This window comes from Oncorhynchus mykiss, chromosome 8, assembly GCF_013265735.2.
Source record: "Oncorhynchus mykiss isolate Arlee chromosome 8, USDA_OmykA_1.1, whole genome shotgun sequence".
NCBI lineage: Eukaryota > Metazoa > Chordata > Actinopteri > Salmoniformes > Salmonidae > Oncorhynchus > Oncorhynchus mykiss.
The window spans coordinates 73,794,148-73,811,724 of NC_048572.1; positions in this window are offsets into that span (position 1 = coordinate 73,794,148).

The following is a 17,577-nucleotide window of genomic DNA, read 5'->3' on the forward strand; positions in this document are numbered from 1 at the left end:
GCAGTAAAGTAAAACTGAAAAAAATGTTGCATGGAAATGAACTTTATGTCCTGAATTAAAAGCATTATGTTCGGGGCAAATCCAACACAACACTGAGTACCATTATTCATATATTCAAGCATGGTGGTGGCTGCATCATGTTATGGGTATGATTGTCATTGGCAAGGGTGAAAATAAATGGAAGAGAGCTAAGCACATTCAAAATCCGAGAGGAAAACCTGGTTCAGTTTGCTCTCCAACAGACAAATTCACCTTTCGGCATGACTAAAACCGAAAACAAGGCAAAATACACAGGAGTTTTTGAATGTTCTTGTGTGGCCTAGTTACAGTTTTGACTTAAAATCTATGGCAAGACTTGAAAATGTCTCTCTAGCAATGAACAACCAACTTGAGAGAGCTTGAATAATGTAAAAAAGAATAATGTGCAAATATGGTGTCCAGGTGTGCAAAGCTGTTAGAAAAAAAGCATCACAGCTGTAATTGCCGCCAATGGTTGAATACTTATCGAATCAAGAAATATTTGTTTTATTTCACACATTATGTAGAAATGTTCACATTTTTCTTCCTCTTTGAAAGAGTATTTTGTGTAGATCGTTGACACATTACTATTCCATCTATTTTTATCCCACTTTGTAACACAACAAAATGTGGAAGAAGTCAAGGGGCGTGAATACTTTCTGAAGGCGCTGTATGTATTGGCCACTGAGGCTTTGGCGCCACCGGTCGGCCATATTGGCACTCCCCAGTAGGATAGGTCCTCCAAAGGAATGTTTCAGGGACAAAATAAAATGTTTAAGTATTTTTTGGTTGTAGTGAAGACAACATTAATCTCAAATTTTTACTTTTAGGAAAATGTATATATATATATATATATATATATATATATATATATATATATATATATATATATAAAATTTACTAGTATGCATTAAGGTGTCTGTAGTAGAGTAAATGTGGCAAAAAGTAAATGTGGACATTAAATGATTTCTATAGCATCCAAAATATTTTTGTTGTGGGGAGTGCCAAGATGGAGGCATGGTTGCTTTAACCTCTAGCGTCGAGCAATCCCGTATCCGGGAGCGTAATCATAGCCTCAAGCTCATTACCATAATGCAACGTTTCCTATTCATGAAAATCGCAAATGATAAATAAATATATTGAAACACAAGCTTAGCCTTTTGTTAACAACACTGTCATCTCAGATTTTCAAAATATGCTTTAACCAAAGCTACACAAGCATTTGTGTAAGAGTATTGATAGCCTAGCATAGCATTCAGCAGGCAACATTTTCACAAAAACAAGAAAAGCATTCAACTAAAATAATTTACCTTTGAAGAACTTCGGATGTTTTCAATGACGAGACTCTCAGTTAGATAGCAAATGTTCATTTTTTCCCAAAAATATTATTTGTGTAAGAGAAATGGCTCCGTTTTGTTCACGTTTGGCAAAGAAAAAAAAACGAAAATGCAGTCACTTACAACGACAAACTTTTTTCCAAATTAGCTCCATAATATCGACAGAAACATGGCAAACGTTGTTTAGAATCAATCCTCAAGGTGTTTTTCACAATTCTATTCGATGAAAAATCATTCCTGGCAGTCGGTTTCTCAGAGGCAAACGGAAAAATACTGCAGCTGGAGATTACGCAATAATTGCGACGGAGGACACCAAGCGACCACCTGGTAAATGTAGTCTCTTATGGTCAATCTTCCAATGATATGCCTACAAATACGTCACAATGCTTCAGACACCTTGGGGAAAATGTGGAAAAGGTAAGCTGACTCCTAGCTCCTCCACAGCCATATAAGGAGTCATTGCCATGAGGCGGTTTAAAAAAATGCAGCACTTCCGGATTGTATTTTTATCTGGTTTTTTTCTGTAACATCAGTTCTGTGGCACTCACAGACAATATCTTTGCAGTTTTGGAAACGTCAGTGTTTTCTTTCCAAAGCTGTCAATTATATGCATAGTCGAGCATCTTTTCGTGACAAAATATCTTGTTTAAAACGGGAACGTTTTTCATCCAAAAATTAAAAGAGCGCCCCCTATATCGAAGAAGTTAAAACCTGTTGAGTGTAGGGGGCAGTATTTATGTTTGGATGAAAAACGTACCCAAATGAAACTGCATATTTCTCAGGCCCAGAATATGCATATCATTGTCAGATTAGGATAGAAAACTCTAAAGTTTCCAAAACTGTGAAAATATTGTCTGTGAGTGTAACAGAACTGATATTGCAGGCGAAAACCTGAGGAAAATCCAAGTGCTGTTTTTCCTGAAAGCTCTCTATTCCATAGCCTGCCTTCGCTCCATTTAAAGGGATATCAATCAGATTCCTTTTCCTATGGCTTCCCCATGGTGTGAACAGTCTTTAGACATAGTTTCAGGCTTTTATTTGGAAAAATGAGCGAGAAAGATCACATCGCGTCATTGTATGGCTGGGTGCCAGCAGCGTTTTGCATGCGCAACAGCTTAGAGCAGACATTTTCTCTCGCTCTTCTATTGAAGAAGCTACAGTCCCGGTGGACATATCGATTATATATTGTAAAAACAACCTGAGGATTGATTATAAAAACGTTTGACATGTTTCTACAAACTTTTCGGATACTATTTGAAATTTGTTTGCCCGGTTTTGACTGCTCGAGTCTGTGGATTTCTGAACCTAACCCGCCAACCAAATGGAGCTATTTTGGATATAAAAATATTTTTGGAACAAAAGGAACATTTATTGTGTAACTGGGAGTCTCGTGAGTGCAAACATCCGAAGATGGCTGCTAGCTGTTTGTAATGTCTTGTCTACTGAGAGAGATGTCCTTACATAAACACTTGATATGCTTTTGCCGGAAAGCTTTTTTGAAATCTTACACGCCAGGTGGATTCACAACACGCTAAGCTGTGTTTTGCTATATTGCACTTGTGATTTCATGAAAATTAAATATTTTTAGTAATTTAATTTGGTGCTCTGCAATTCAGCGGATGTTGATGAAAATGATCCCGGTAACGGGATGGGTGCATCAAGAAGTTAACACAGTGCCCCCATCAGTCATCTAGTATATGTGTGTATATATATATATATATATATATATATATATATATATATATATCATTGGTCTATACCGGTCTCCACTCTCCTGTCAGAAGATGTTACTGCCTCTGCCCCCTATTCACAGTCGGTGTTCCAATTCATCCCAAAGGTGTTCAATAGGGTTGTCAGGGATCTGTGCAGGCCAATCAAGTTCTTCTACACCGAGCTCGACAAGCCATTTCTGTAAGGACCTTGTCATGCTGAAACAGGAAAGGGCCTTCCCCAAACAAAGTTGGGAGCAAATAATCGTCTAGAATGTCATTGTATGCTGTAGCCTTAATATTTCCCTTCACTGAAACTAAGGGGCCTAGTCCGAACCATGAAAAACAGCCCCGGGCCGTTATTCCTCCTCCACCAAACTTTACAGTTGGCAGTATGCATTGGGGTAGGTAGTGTTCTACTGGCATCCGCCAAACCCAGATTCGTCCTTCGGACTGCCAGAAGCTTGAATCATCACTCCAGAGAACACGTTTCCACTGCTCATGGGGGGCTTAGGCTTGTGTGTGGCTGCTCAACCATGGAATCCTATTTCAAGAAGCTCCCGGCGAACAGTTTTTGTGCTGACGTTAATTCCAGTTAATTCCAGGCAGTTTGGAACTCGGTAGTGAGTGTTACAACCTAGGACAGACCCATTTTTACTCACTTCAGCACTCCGCAGTCCCGTTCTGTGAGCTTGTGTGGCCTACTACTTAGCAGCTGAACCGCTGTTGCTCCTAGACATTTCCACTTCACAATAACAGCACTTACAGTTGACCGGGGCAGCTCTAGCAGGTCAGACATTTGACAAACTGACTTGTTGGAAAGATGGCACCCTATGACGATGCCACGTTTAAAGTCACTGAGCTCTTCAGTAAGGCCATTCTACTGCCATTGTTTGTCTAGGGAGATTGTGTGGCTGTGTGCTCGATGTTATACACCTGTCAGCAATGTGTGGCTGAAATAGCGAAATCCACAAATTTGAAGGCGTGTCCACAAACATTTGTATAAATAGTGTAACTTGAAATATGACCCTCTGGAGTGGTGTACTATAGTCAACTTGCCAGAGGTCATTGGAACTCTGGGGAACAGTCTTGGGGGGTCAAAGGTCACGTCCCCCTGTAGTGTGACATTGGAGAAGTTCAAGTCGCGAGAAGGTTGTGAAAAAAAAGTTAGAGTGACACAGAACTTGTTTATTTGTTTGCGATTTGATCCCTTTTCCCCTAATAATACTATCTTGCCACAAGGCTAAACTGAAAACACGCCCTAAATTTTATCAGCATATCGAATGCACTACCCGGGCGAAAAAAATCCTGGACCATGGTTACTCTAACTTCCGTGACGCATACAAAGCCCTGCCCCGCCCTCCTTTCGGAAAATCTGACTCCATTTTGTTGCTCCCAGCCTATATACAGAAACTAAAACAGGAAACGCCTGTGCTCAGGTCTGTTCAACGCTGGTCCGACCAATCTGATTCCAAGCTTCAGGATTGCTTCAATCAGCATTGGACAATAATATTGATGAATGCGCGGATTCGGTGAGCAAGTTTATTAGCAAGTGCATCGGTGATGTTGTACCCACAGCAACTATTAACCTTCCCCAACCAGAAACCGTGGATTGATGGCAGCATTCGTGCAAAACTGAAAGTGCGAACCACTGCTTTTAATCAGGGCAAGGCAACCGTAAACATGACCGAATACAAACAGTGTAGCTATTCCCTCCCAGGGAATCAACAAGCTAAGAGTCAGTATAGAGACAAAGTAGAGTCCCAATTCAACGGCTCAGACATGAGGTATGTGGCAGGGTCCACAGTCGATCACGGACTACAAAAAGAAAACCAGCCCCGTCTCAGACCACGATGTCCTGCTCCCAGACAAACGCAACTTCTTTGCTCACTTTGAGGACAATACAGTGCCAACGACACGGCCCGCTACCAAAACCTACGGGCTCTCCTTCACCGCAACCAACGTGAGTAAAGCATTTAAACGTGTTAACCCTCGCAGGGCTGCCGGCCCAGACAAGAGGAATACCCATGTAAGAACCCTCCAAACTCGTCATTAAGCTCGAGACCCTGGACTTCCTGACAGGCCGCCCCCCAGGTGGTGAGGGTAGGAAACAACATCTTCACCCCACTGATCCTCAACAAGGGTGCGTTCTCAGCCCTCTCCTGCGCTCCCTGTTCACCCATGACTGCGTGGCCATGCACGCCTCCAACTCAATCATCAAGTTTGCAGACAACACTACAGTGGTAGGCTTGATTACCAACAACGACGAGACGGCCTACAGGGAGGAGGTGAGGGCCCTCAGAGTGTGGTGTCAGGAAAATAACCTCAGACTCAACGTCAGCAAAACAAAGGAGATGATCGCGGACTTCAGGAAACAGCGGAGGGAGCACCCCCCTATCCACATCGACTGGACAGTAGTGGATGTTACGCACGCCTCTGCGAAGAGGGAACGCAACACCCTGCTACAATTCAACTCCCCGTGAAGTGAAAGAGGTATGGGACTGTAGGTGTGAGTAAGGATGACAAAGGCAGAGAGAGTGGTACCGTTTGCAAGGAATTTATTCCGTCACACGGTAATATGGGGGAAAGGAACCAAAGCAAATAAAGTAAATGTCAAAGCCACCTCTCCTATCTAACCTACCCACCCACTACTTACCTAATTTAGCACCACCTGGTGCCCTAACCAAAATACAAGGGGGTGGTCCACCCAGGTCTTACCTAGTGTGCCTAGACAGTGAATATACTACAGGTATATGTATGCCCACGGTCCTCTTGCCTAAGCACTCCCTAGGTGCCTTCCCCTTCCCCCCTGGGAACAAAGGAAACAGAAAATTAAACAATTTCACAAACAAACACAGGACATCAAATAAGCTCTCTGACTGAGCAACAAACTAACACAGAACATCCAAAGCTGCTCCCAGCAACAACACAGTACATACCAAATCTCTTAGCAACAACCAACATGATATAACCCTCAGCCATCAACCTCCTCTCTCAGCCATCAACCTCCTCTCTCAGCCATCAACCTCCTCTCTCAGCCATCAACCTCCTCTCTCAGCCATCAACCTCCTCTCTCAGCCATCAACCTCCTCTCTCAGCCATCAACCTCCTCTCTCAGCAATGACCTCTCAGCAATGATCTTTTTTTTCTTTCTGAACAACAGAACACTGGCTTTTATAGCTGGAGAAGGAGTCTAATGGGATACAGCTGTATCCTGACGAGTGGGCGGTGTCAGCTACAATTAGCCATGGAGTCGACCAATCAGCTGCTTGGGGGATTTCAGGAAGCCATTACCTGAAACACACACTCAAATAGACAAACTACAACACAGAAACTGGGGAATGTAACAGTAGAGAAGGTGGAAAGTTTTAAGTTCCTCGGCATACACATCACGGACAAACTGAAATGGTCCACCCACACAGACAGCGTGGTGAAGAAGGCGCAACAGCGCCTCTTCAACCTCAGGAGGCTGAAGAAATTCGGCTTGTCACCAAAAACACTCTCAAACTTTTACAGATGCACAATCGAGAGCATCCTGTCCTGCTGTATCAACGCCTGGTACAGCAACTGCTTCGCCCACAACCGTAAGGCTGTCCAGAGGGTAGTGAGGTCTGCACAACGCATCACCGGGCGCAAACTACCTGCTCTCCAGGACACCTACACCACCCGATGTCACAGGAAGGCCAAAAAGATCATCAAGGACAACAACCACCCGAGCCACTGCCTGTTCACCCCGCTTTCATCCAAAAGGGGAGGTCAGTACAGGTGCATCAAACCTGGGACCGAGAGACTGAAAAACAGCTTCTATCTCGAGGCCATCACTAACATTGAGTGGCTGTTGCCAACATACTGACTCATCTCTAGCCACTTTAATAATACAAAATTGGATGTAATAAATGTATCACTAGTCACTTTAAACTATGCCACTTTATATAATGGTTTACATACCCTACACTACTCATCTCATATGTTCTTACCGTACTCTATACCATCTACTGCATCTTGCCTATGCCATTCGGCCATCGCTCATCCTTATATATTTTTATGCACATATTGTTATTCATTCCTTTACACTTGTGTGTATTAGGTAGCTGTTGTGAAATTGTTAGATTACTTGTTAGATTTTACTGCATGGTCGAAACTAGAAGCACAAGCATTTCGCTACACTCACATTAACATTAGTTAACCATGTGTATGTGACAAATAAAATTTGATTTGAGTATATTATTAATTGTTCTGAGTGAGAAAGTCCTGTTGGACTGTTATTTGTTGTACAGATGCATGAGAAGTTTAGATATGTAACTAGTACAGTATGCCCACTGATAGCCTGTACATTATGCCCACTGATAGCCTGTACATTATGCCCACTGATAGCCTGTACATTATGCCCACTGATAGCCTGTACATTATGCCCACTGATAGCCTGTACATTATTCCCACTGATAGCCTGTACATTATGCCCACTGATAGCCTGTACAGTATGCCCACTGATAGCCTGTACATTATTTCCACTGATAGCCTGTACATTATGCCCACTGATAGCCTGTACATTATGCCTACTGATAGCCTGTACAGTATGCCCACTGATAGCCTGTACATTATGCCCACTGATAGCCTGTACATTATGCCCACTGATAGCCTGTACATTATGCCCACTGATAGCCTGTACAGTATGCCCACTGATAGCCTGTACATTATTTCCACTGATAGCCTGTACATTATGCCCACTGATAGCCTGTACATTATTTCCACTGATAGCCTGTACATTATGCCCACTGATAGCCTGTACATTATGCCCACTGATAGCCTGTACATTATGCCCGCTGATAGCCTGTACAGTATGCCCACTGATAGCCTGTACATTATTTCCACTGATAGCCTGTACATTATGCCCACTGATAGCCTGTACATTATTTCCACTGATAGCCTGTACATTATGCCCACTGATAGCCTGTACATTATGCCCACTGATAGCCTGTACATTATGCCCACTGATAGCCTGTACAGTATGCCCATTGATAGCCTGTACAGTATGCCCACTGATAGCCTGTACATTATGCCTACTGATAGCCTGTACAGTATGCCCACTGATAGCCTGTACAGTATGCCCACTGATAGCCTGTACATTATGCCCACTGATAGCCTGTACATTATGCCCACTGATAGCCTGTACATTATTTCCACTGATAGCCTGTACATTATGCCCACTGATAGCCTGTACATTATTTCCACTGATAGCCTGTACATTATGCCCACTGATAGCCTGTACATCACATATGTCAGAGTCAAGGCCCGCGGGCCACATCCGGCCCGCAAGAAGGTTTTTTACGGCCCCTGGGATGATCTTGATTTATTATTAGAACCGGCCCGCAGCAAGCCGGCAGCCCGCAGATCTTTTACACGCACCAATACTACATTTCCCACAATGCAAAGGTGACGCACCGAGCAGTAGGCTGCTTCATTTCAATATTTATTGGCACAGCAGTCGTCAGCATCACAGTAAAATTAACTTTCAGATACCCATCAAAAATGGCAAAACGGAAGGTGGATACTGAGAACCGGGGGTTTCAAACAAGGTGGGAGTCGGAGTATATGTTCACGAAGGTAGCTGGAAAACCTGTGTGTCTTCTGTGTGGAGAAAGTGTGGCGGTACTGAAAGAGTATAATCTGAGACGACATTATGAAACGAAACACGCGGACAAAAACAAGAATATGGACATGGAACAAAGGCTACAAAAGGCAGAGGAATTAAAACGAGGCCTCAAATCTCGACAGGCTCTGTTCAAAAAAGCCAAATCACAAGGCCAGGCTGCTGTCAAGGCCAGTTTTATTTTGGCAGAAGAGATCGCTAAATCAGCCCGGCCATTTACGGAGGGGGATTTCATCAAAAACTGCATGATTAAAGTTTGTGACGAAGTTTGCCCAGAAAAAAGGCAACTCTTTTTAAATGTGAGTCTGAGCAGAAACACCATTGCCGAGAGAGTAGACCAGTTGTCCATCAATCTAAAAGAGCAGCTTGTGAAAAAGGGAAAAGATTTTATTGCATATTCCTTGGCTGTGGATGAGAGCACCGACATTTCTGACATTGCCCAGTTGTCAATTTTCATCCGCGGAGTGGACTCCAACCTAAGCGTGACAGAGGAGTTTTTGGCTTTACGTCCTATGCATGGCACAACTACGGGGCATGATTTGTATGAAGAGGTGTCAAGATGTGTAAATGAGATGGAGCTGCCTTGGGAAAAACTCGTGGGTTTGACAACCGACGGAGCACCTGCGATGTGTGGACACAGGAGCGGACTGGTGGCGAAGATACGGGAAAAGATGCAAGAGGAAAACGCGACAGGTGAGCTGACAGCTTATCATTGTATCATACACCAGGAAGCGTTGTGCGGTAAAGCCTTGAAAATGGAGCATGTAATGAGCATCATCACGCGCACAGTTAACTTTATCAGAGCCAAAGGTTTGAATCACCGCCAGTTCAAGTTCAAGGCATTTCTGACGGAGTTAGAAACGGAGCATGGTGATTTGCCTTATCACACAGAGGTGCGATGGCTAAGCCAGGGAAAGGTGCTTCAAAGATGTTTCGAGCTTCGTGAGGAGATTTGTCTGTTCTTGGACAGCAAAGGGAAAGACACAACACAACTCCGAGACGAAATGTTTCTGTGTGAAATGGCTTTTCTGTGTGACATTACGAGTCATCTGAATGCAATAAACTTGCAGCTGCAGGGTCGGGATCGTGTCATCTCTGATATGTACAGTACAGTGAAGGCATTTAAAACCAAACTGACTCTGTGGGAGACGCAGATGCGGAAAGAAAATTTGAGCCACTTTCCCAGCTGCCAGACCATGAAAGAGAAGCTCTCTACCAGTGCGTTCCCGAGCACACAGTTGGCTGATAAAATAGGTATGCTTGCCGCTGACTTTCGACGCCGATTTGCTGACTTTGAAGCACAAAAAAGCAGGTTGGAACTGCTCGGTAACCCATTTGCTGTTGACGTGGAAAGCTCACCACCAAACCTCCAAATGGAGTTGATTGACCTCCAATGCAATGATGCACTGAGGGCAAAATATGCGGCAGTGGGTGCTGCGGAGTTCGCCCGTTTCCTCCCCGGCACAATGCCCCAGCTGCGCATCCAGGCTGCTCAAACGTTGTCTATGTTTGGCAGCACATACCTGTGTGAACAACTGTTTTCTTTGATGAACCTGAACAAAACATCACACAGAAGTCGACTTACTGCTGAACACCTCCACTCAATTCTGAGGATTTCTTCAGCTCAGAGCCTTACCCCGAACATTGATGAACTTGTGGAAAAGATGGGACACCACCAAGTATCACCCTCAACCTCAAACAAGTGAACATTACTGTGCAATCACATATTTAGAGTTTTTACTCAGTTCAAGTTTAAAAGTTAAAATTTAATATTTGTTTTCACTGCATGTTACTTCTCCTTAAACAAAGTGTTGTTTTTGATTAATAGATTTTTGCACTTTATTTTTTTGTATTTCAATCCAATTATATTTTAAAAATATTTCAGTTGAGTGGATGATAGAAAATTGCTATTATTGTTTTTTCTTTGAAGTAAATTTAGCCCACTTTTGCTAAAATAGAAAATATAGTCTACTGATGGTGCCTTGAATACCGGTTTCTTTCATTTAATGTTCATGTTATGGGGATATTTATATAAAGGAAATTTGTCTTTTGTGTCTGTTGAAAATTAAAGATTACTGACAGAGCCATAAGAAAATATTGCTTTATTTATCTGATCATATTGTAATATATTTGTTAGGTTTTCAGTAGGTTCAATTAGGTTCACTAGACTATATGCGTCATTTAAAAATTTTTCAATGAACATTCGAACAGTCCGGCCCTCGTCTTGTAGCTGATTTTTTTATTTGGCCCTCCGTCCATTTGACTTTGACACCCCTGCTGTACATTATGCCCACTGATAGCCTGTACATTATGCCCACTGATAGCCTGTACAGTATGCCCACTGATAGCCTGTACAGTATGCCCACTGATAGCCTGTACATTATGCCTACTGATAGCCTGTACAGTATGCCCACTGATAGCCTGTACAGTATGCCCACTGATAGCCTGTACATTATGCCTACTGATAGCCTGTACAGTATGCCTACTGATAGCCTGTACAGTATGCCTACTGATAGCCTGTACAGTATGCCCACTGATAGCCTGTACAGTATGCCCACTGATAGCCTGTACATTATGCCTACTGATAGCCTGTACAGTATGCCCACTGATAGCCTGTACATTATGCCCACTGATAGCCTGTACAGTATGCCCACTGATAGCCTGTACATTATGCCCACTGATAGCCTGTACATTATGCCCACTGATAGCCTGTACATTATGCCCGCTGATAGCCTGTACATTATGCCCACTGATAGCCTGTACAGTATGCCCACTGATAGCCTGTACATTATGCCTACTGATAGCCTGTACAGTATGCCCACTGATAGCCTGTACAGTATGCCCACTGATAGCCTGTACATTATGCCCACTGATAGCCTGTACATTATGCCCACTGATAGCCTGTACATTATGCCCGCTGATAGCCTGTACAGTATGCCCACTGATAGCCTGTACATTATGCCTACTGATAGCCTGTACATTATGCCCACTGATAGCCTGTACAGTATGCCCACTGATAGCCTGTACATTATGCCCACTGATAGCCTGTACATTATGCCCACTGATAGCCTGTACAGTGTGCCCACTGATAGCCTGTACATTATGCCCACTGATAGCCTGTACATTATGCCCGCTGATAGCCTGTACAGTATGCCCACTGATAGCCTGTACAGTATGCCCACTGATAGCCTGTACAGTATGCCCACTGATAGCTTGTACAGTATGCCCACTGATAGCCTGTACAGTATGCCCACTGATAGCCTGTACATTATGCCCACTGATAGCCTGTACATTATGTCCACTGATAGCCTGTACATTATGCCCACTGATAGCCTGTACATTATGCCCGCTGATAGCCTGTACATTATGCCCACTGATAGCCTGTACATTATGCCTACTGATAGCCTGTACATTATGCCCACTGATAGCCTGTACATTATGCCCACTGATAGCCTGTACATTATGCCCACTAATAGCCTGTACATTATGCCTACTGATAGCCTGTACATTATGCCCACAGATAGCCTGTACATTATGCCTACTGATAGCCTGTACATTATGCCCACTGATAGCCTGTACATTATGCCCGCTGATAGCCTGTACATTATGCCCGCTGATAGCCTGTACATTATGCCCACTGATAGCCTGTACATTATGCCCACTGATAGCCTGTACATTATGCCCACTGATAGCCTGTACATTATGCCCGCTGATAGCCTGTACATTATGCCCGCTGATAGCCTGTACATTATGCCCGCTGATAGCCTGTACATTATTCCCACTGATAGCCTGTACATTTTTCCCACTGATAGCCTGTACATTATGCCTACTGATAGCCTGTACATTATGCCTACTGATAGCCTGTACATTATGCCCACTGATAGCCTGTACATTATGCCCACTGATAGCCTGTACATTATGCCCACTGATAGCCTGTACATTATGCCCACTGATAGCCTGTACATTATTTCCACTGATAGCCTGTACATTATTCCCACTGATAGCCTGTACATTATTCCCACTGATAGCCTGTACATTATTCACACTGATAGCTGATAGCCTGTACAGTATGCCCACTGATAGCCTGTACAGTATGCCCACTGATAGCCTGTACAGTATGCCCACTGATAGCCTGTACAGTATGCCCACTGATAGCCTGTACAGTATGCCCACTGATAGCCTGTACATTATGCCCACTGATAGCCTGTACAGTATGCCCACTGATAGCCTGTACAGTATGCCCACTGATAGCCTGTACATTATGCTTACTGATAGCCTGTACATTATGCCCACTGATAGCCTGTACATTATGCCTACTGATAGCCTGAACATTATGCCCACTGATAGCCTGTACATTATGCCCACTGATAGCCTGTACATTATGCCCACTGATAGCCTGTACATTATGCCCGCTGATAGCCTGTACATTATGCCCACTGATAGCCTGTACATTATGCCCGCTGATAGCCTGTACATTATTCCCACTGATAGCCTGTACATTTTTCCCACTGATAGCCTGTACATTATGCCTACTGATAGCCTGTACATTATGCCTACTGATAGCCTGTACATTATGCCTACTGATAGCCTGTACATTATGCCTACTGATAGCCTGTACATTATGCCCACTGATAGCCTGTACATTATGCCTACTGATAGCCTGTACATTATGCCCACTGATAGCCTGTACATTATGTCCACTGATAGCCTGTACATTATGCCCACTGATAGCCTGTACATTATGCCCGCTGATAGCCTGTACATTATGCCCACTGATAGCCTGTACATTATGCCTACTGATAGCCTGTACATTATGCCCACTGATAGCCTGTACATTATGCCCACTGATAGCCTGTACATTATGCCCACTAATAGCCTGTACATTATGCCTACTGATAGCCTGTACATTATGCCCACAGATAGCCTGTACATTATGCCTACTGATAGCCTGTACATTATGCCCACTGATAGCCTGTACATTATGCCCGCTGATAGCCTGTACATTATGCCCGCTGATAGCCTGTACATTATGCCCACTGATAGCCTGTACATTATGCCCACTGATAGCCTGTACATTATTCACACTGATAGCTGATAGCCTGTACATTATTCCCGCTGATAGCCTGTACATTATTCCCGCTGATAGCCGATAGCCTGTACATGATTCCCACTGATAGCCTGTACATTATTCCCACTGATAGCCTGTACATTATTCCCACTGATAGCCTGTACATTATTCCCGCTGATAGCCGATAGCCTGTATATTATTCCCACTGATAGCCTGTACATTATGCCCGCTGATAGCCTGTACATTATGCCCACTGATAGCCTGTACATTATTCCCACTGATAGCCTGTACATTATTCCCACTGATAGCCTGTACATTATGCCCACTGATAGCTGATAGCCTGTACATTATTCCCACTGATAGCTGATAGCCTGTACATTATTCCCGCTGATAGCCTGTACATTATTCCCGCTGATAGCCTGTACATTATTCCCACAGATAGCCTGTACATTATGCCCACTGATAGCCTGTACATTATGCCCACTGATAGCCTGTACATTATTCCCACTGATAGCCTGTACATTATGCCCACTGATAGCCTGTACATTATTTCCACTGATAGCCTGTACATTATTCCCACTGATAGCCTGTACATTATTCCCACTGATAGCCTGTACATTATTCCCACTGATAGCCTGTACATTATGCCCACTGATAGCTGATAGCCTGTACATTATTCCCACTGATAGCTGATAGCCTGTACATTATTCCCACTGATAGCTGATAGCCTGTACATTATTCCCACTGATAGCTGATAGCCTGTACATTATGCCTACTGATAGCTGATAGCCTGTTGTGATCAATATTAAAGTGATACCTGAGACTGAGACAGATGGAGGGAGAGAGAGAGACATAAAAAGAAAGCCAGAGGGAAAACAACAGTTGAAAAAGCAGGGTCCATGGCCACCAGTCAGAAATGTCACAAAAAACGAGGAGTAAAGAGAGTGAGAGTGATAAAGGAGAGAGACTGATTGGAAATAAGGAAGTGGAACAGACAAAGTGAGGAAAAATAAATGATAGACTCCGCAAATATGTTTTAGGCCCTCGCCCGCACACACAAATACCACAGAGGAAATTGCAGATTGCCTATCTGTCTGATCCAGACTGAAATATAATTGTACTTCTCATTCCTCTGTGGGAGCTTAGTGTGAGTAAGCATCTCGTTATCTCACTCTCCCAGCCAACTCCATTGGATTAACATCATTTTGGACCAGTCTGGACACCCAGAATACTCTATCCAATATTTCATAGTACTCTATGAAGACAGAGAGGGATATATCTGTATGTTTGTATGTGTGTGTTTACACCATTAGGTCAACAACACGTGTGACTTATTTTAGTGTTAAAGAAACAGCCAGTGTCCCTCTACAGAAGACTGTCTGTCAGAGAGACCAATCCAGTGGGAGATAAAGAGTACAGTCAGAGAGACAGATACAGTGGGAGTTAAACAGAGGACAGTCAGACATGGATACTGTGGGAGTTACAATGACTGTATATATGGATGAACAAAGCCATTGATCACAGGACACCATTCATTTCTATGTGAAGATTCAATAACGTATTGAAGCCATGAAGTCGGCTAAGATGGCGTCTCATGGAGACATAACATGCACAATTTAAGCTACTCCAGGATGATGTTGCAGGCTAGCTCAGTGCTGCCCGCTCTCATTGAGTAACTCAAGTTGAAGGCCAAACGGGGTACCGCATGCTGCAATTAGCAAGTAATTATCCTCTTGACTCCTTCTGTGTATGATTTTATAATAATCGGTTCAAGGACATACATCTGGTGTATTAGAAGCAATTATTAGTACTATTGTCTTCAAATTTGTATTTATTTACACATAGATTTCCATTTTTCCATTTATTATCATGGGGATCCTGTTTTCTGCTAACAATGCCTGCAGTACCGTGGTCGGCCTTGAACTTCCGTTGCTTCAATGAGAGTGGGCAGTTGTTCACAATACAAAGCAGGAAGCCTCCACAGGCTGTTCTGTGATGCACAAAAGAACACCACATGTCCGATCCAATTACTTTTATTGCTGTGGAAGGGTACAGAGTTGGCAGGCCCCCTGAGCCTGTTGAGCAGTTATACCACAGAGGGACCAACTGCATCTGGCCTGCCCTACTACATCAATCAATCATACTGTACATCAATCGTTAATTTGATTAATCAACCTGTGCTTTTTCAGATTCTCATGGTTTTGTGCTGTCAGAATAAATGGGCAAGTTCGTGACAGACACAACCACATCAGAAAGGTACAAAACAGGTACAGAACACTCATTATATACCGTTGTATATGTTTACAATTGTAAGCGTAAGAGATGTTCACTTAATATAAGTTACAGTAGTTGTCTTCTGTCCCGACCCCAGCTTACAGTAAATCTATAGTGTTACTTTTGATTCTATCCAAGGACTTGTTATGAAGAAATAATGAAAAAGTCGGCACCCAGTTCTTAGTTGGTGTGGGTGTGTTTGTGTGCGTGTGTATTGGCGGTGAGGGGGGGGGGGGGGGGGGGGGGGGGGACATATGTATAGGCAAGGCAGTGAATCTAACTCTTGGCCCTTGCTGGCTCCATATAAGAACACAAACACATGGGTGCATGATGTCATTCCGCCTGCCATACCGCCGTAACCCACGTGACTAGCTAGCTCAGAGAGACAGCTGTGACTGTGTCTAACTCTAAAAACCTGCTCCTTCCTGGATCACATGCTGCTCAACCTCTCACCCACCCAATCAATGAAGCCACAAACAAGACCTGTGTTTTATGTGAGTGCAATATTCAGTGATCAACATAAATGGACCTCTAAGCTATCTTGGAAGAGTCACAGTACCCTGTCCAGTGAATGACGAAGATGGTGTGTAGCTGGATTGGGGTCATAGAGTGTGTGTGTTTGTGCGTGTGTGTGTGTGTGTTGAAGGGAAACTGGTTGAAAAGGGACCGGGTCATTTTGTGGTTTATTAAGACAGGGACCGACGTGGTCATTCCTTGAAATTCCTGCAGGGTTGTCGTGGCGATGTAAGTTAGGGTTATAGCAGGTATTCTGTTGCAACACCCGGCCCTACCCTTCTCCTCTCCAGTGCACCTCGTGCCTGCCCCTACTATTGCCTAACCAGAGAGTTTACCAGAACGTAATGTCCTCATACTGCAGCATATCATGGGTTATACCGCCTGGTATGTGGTTAAAAAGTTAATAAACAAACCTTGGACTGAACATGCATAGTGAATGCATGATCATATAGTGTACTGTAGGGATCATGCAGGTATGGTACTGTAGGCACATACTATGGCTGTTTTATGACATGCAAGTATGACAGCAACCAGAAACCTGTGTTTGAAAATGTGCATTGAGGCATCCAAGCAAGCCTACATGTTGGGGCAGCAGGTAGCCTAGTGATTAGAGCGTTGGTTACTGGATCCAATCCCCGAGCTGACAAGTTAAAAAAAATCTGCCCATGAGTAAGGCAATTCCCCGGTAGGCCGTCACCCCCCCCCCCCCCCCCCCCCCCCCCCCCCCCCCCCCCCCCCTCAAAAGAAACACACATTCCTGAGTCTCCTATTTGAGGGTTACAGTACTATGTTCATACCACCAACATATCTCCTTGTTCAGAATCACCTGGTGTTGACTAGAGAGAAACAGTGTCACTATAAAGGTCAGATAACTGTAGTAACATCTCTGCTTTGATCAGGAAACCAGCCCAACAGCCAACACTACCTCTAGTATTCCTAGAGAACATGCTCCCTGTCGCTTAGATGTATCAGAACAGAAGTTCTGAATTCTGTCTATACATCAAT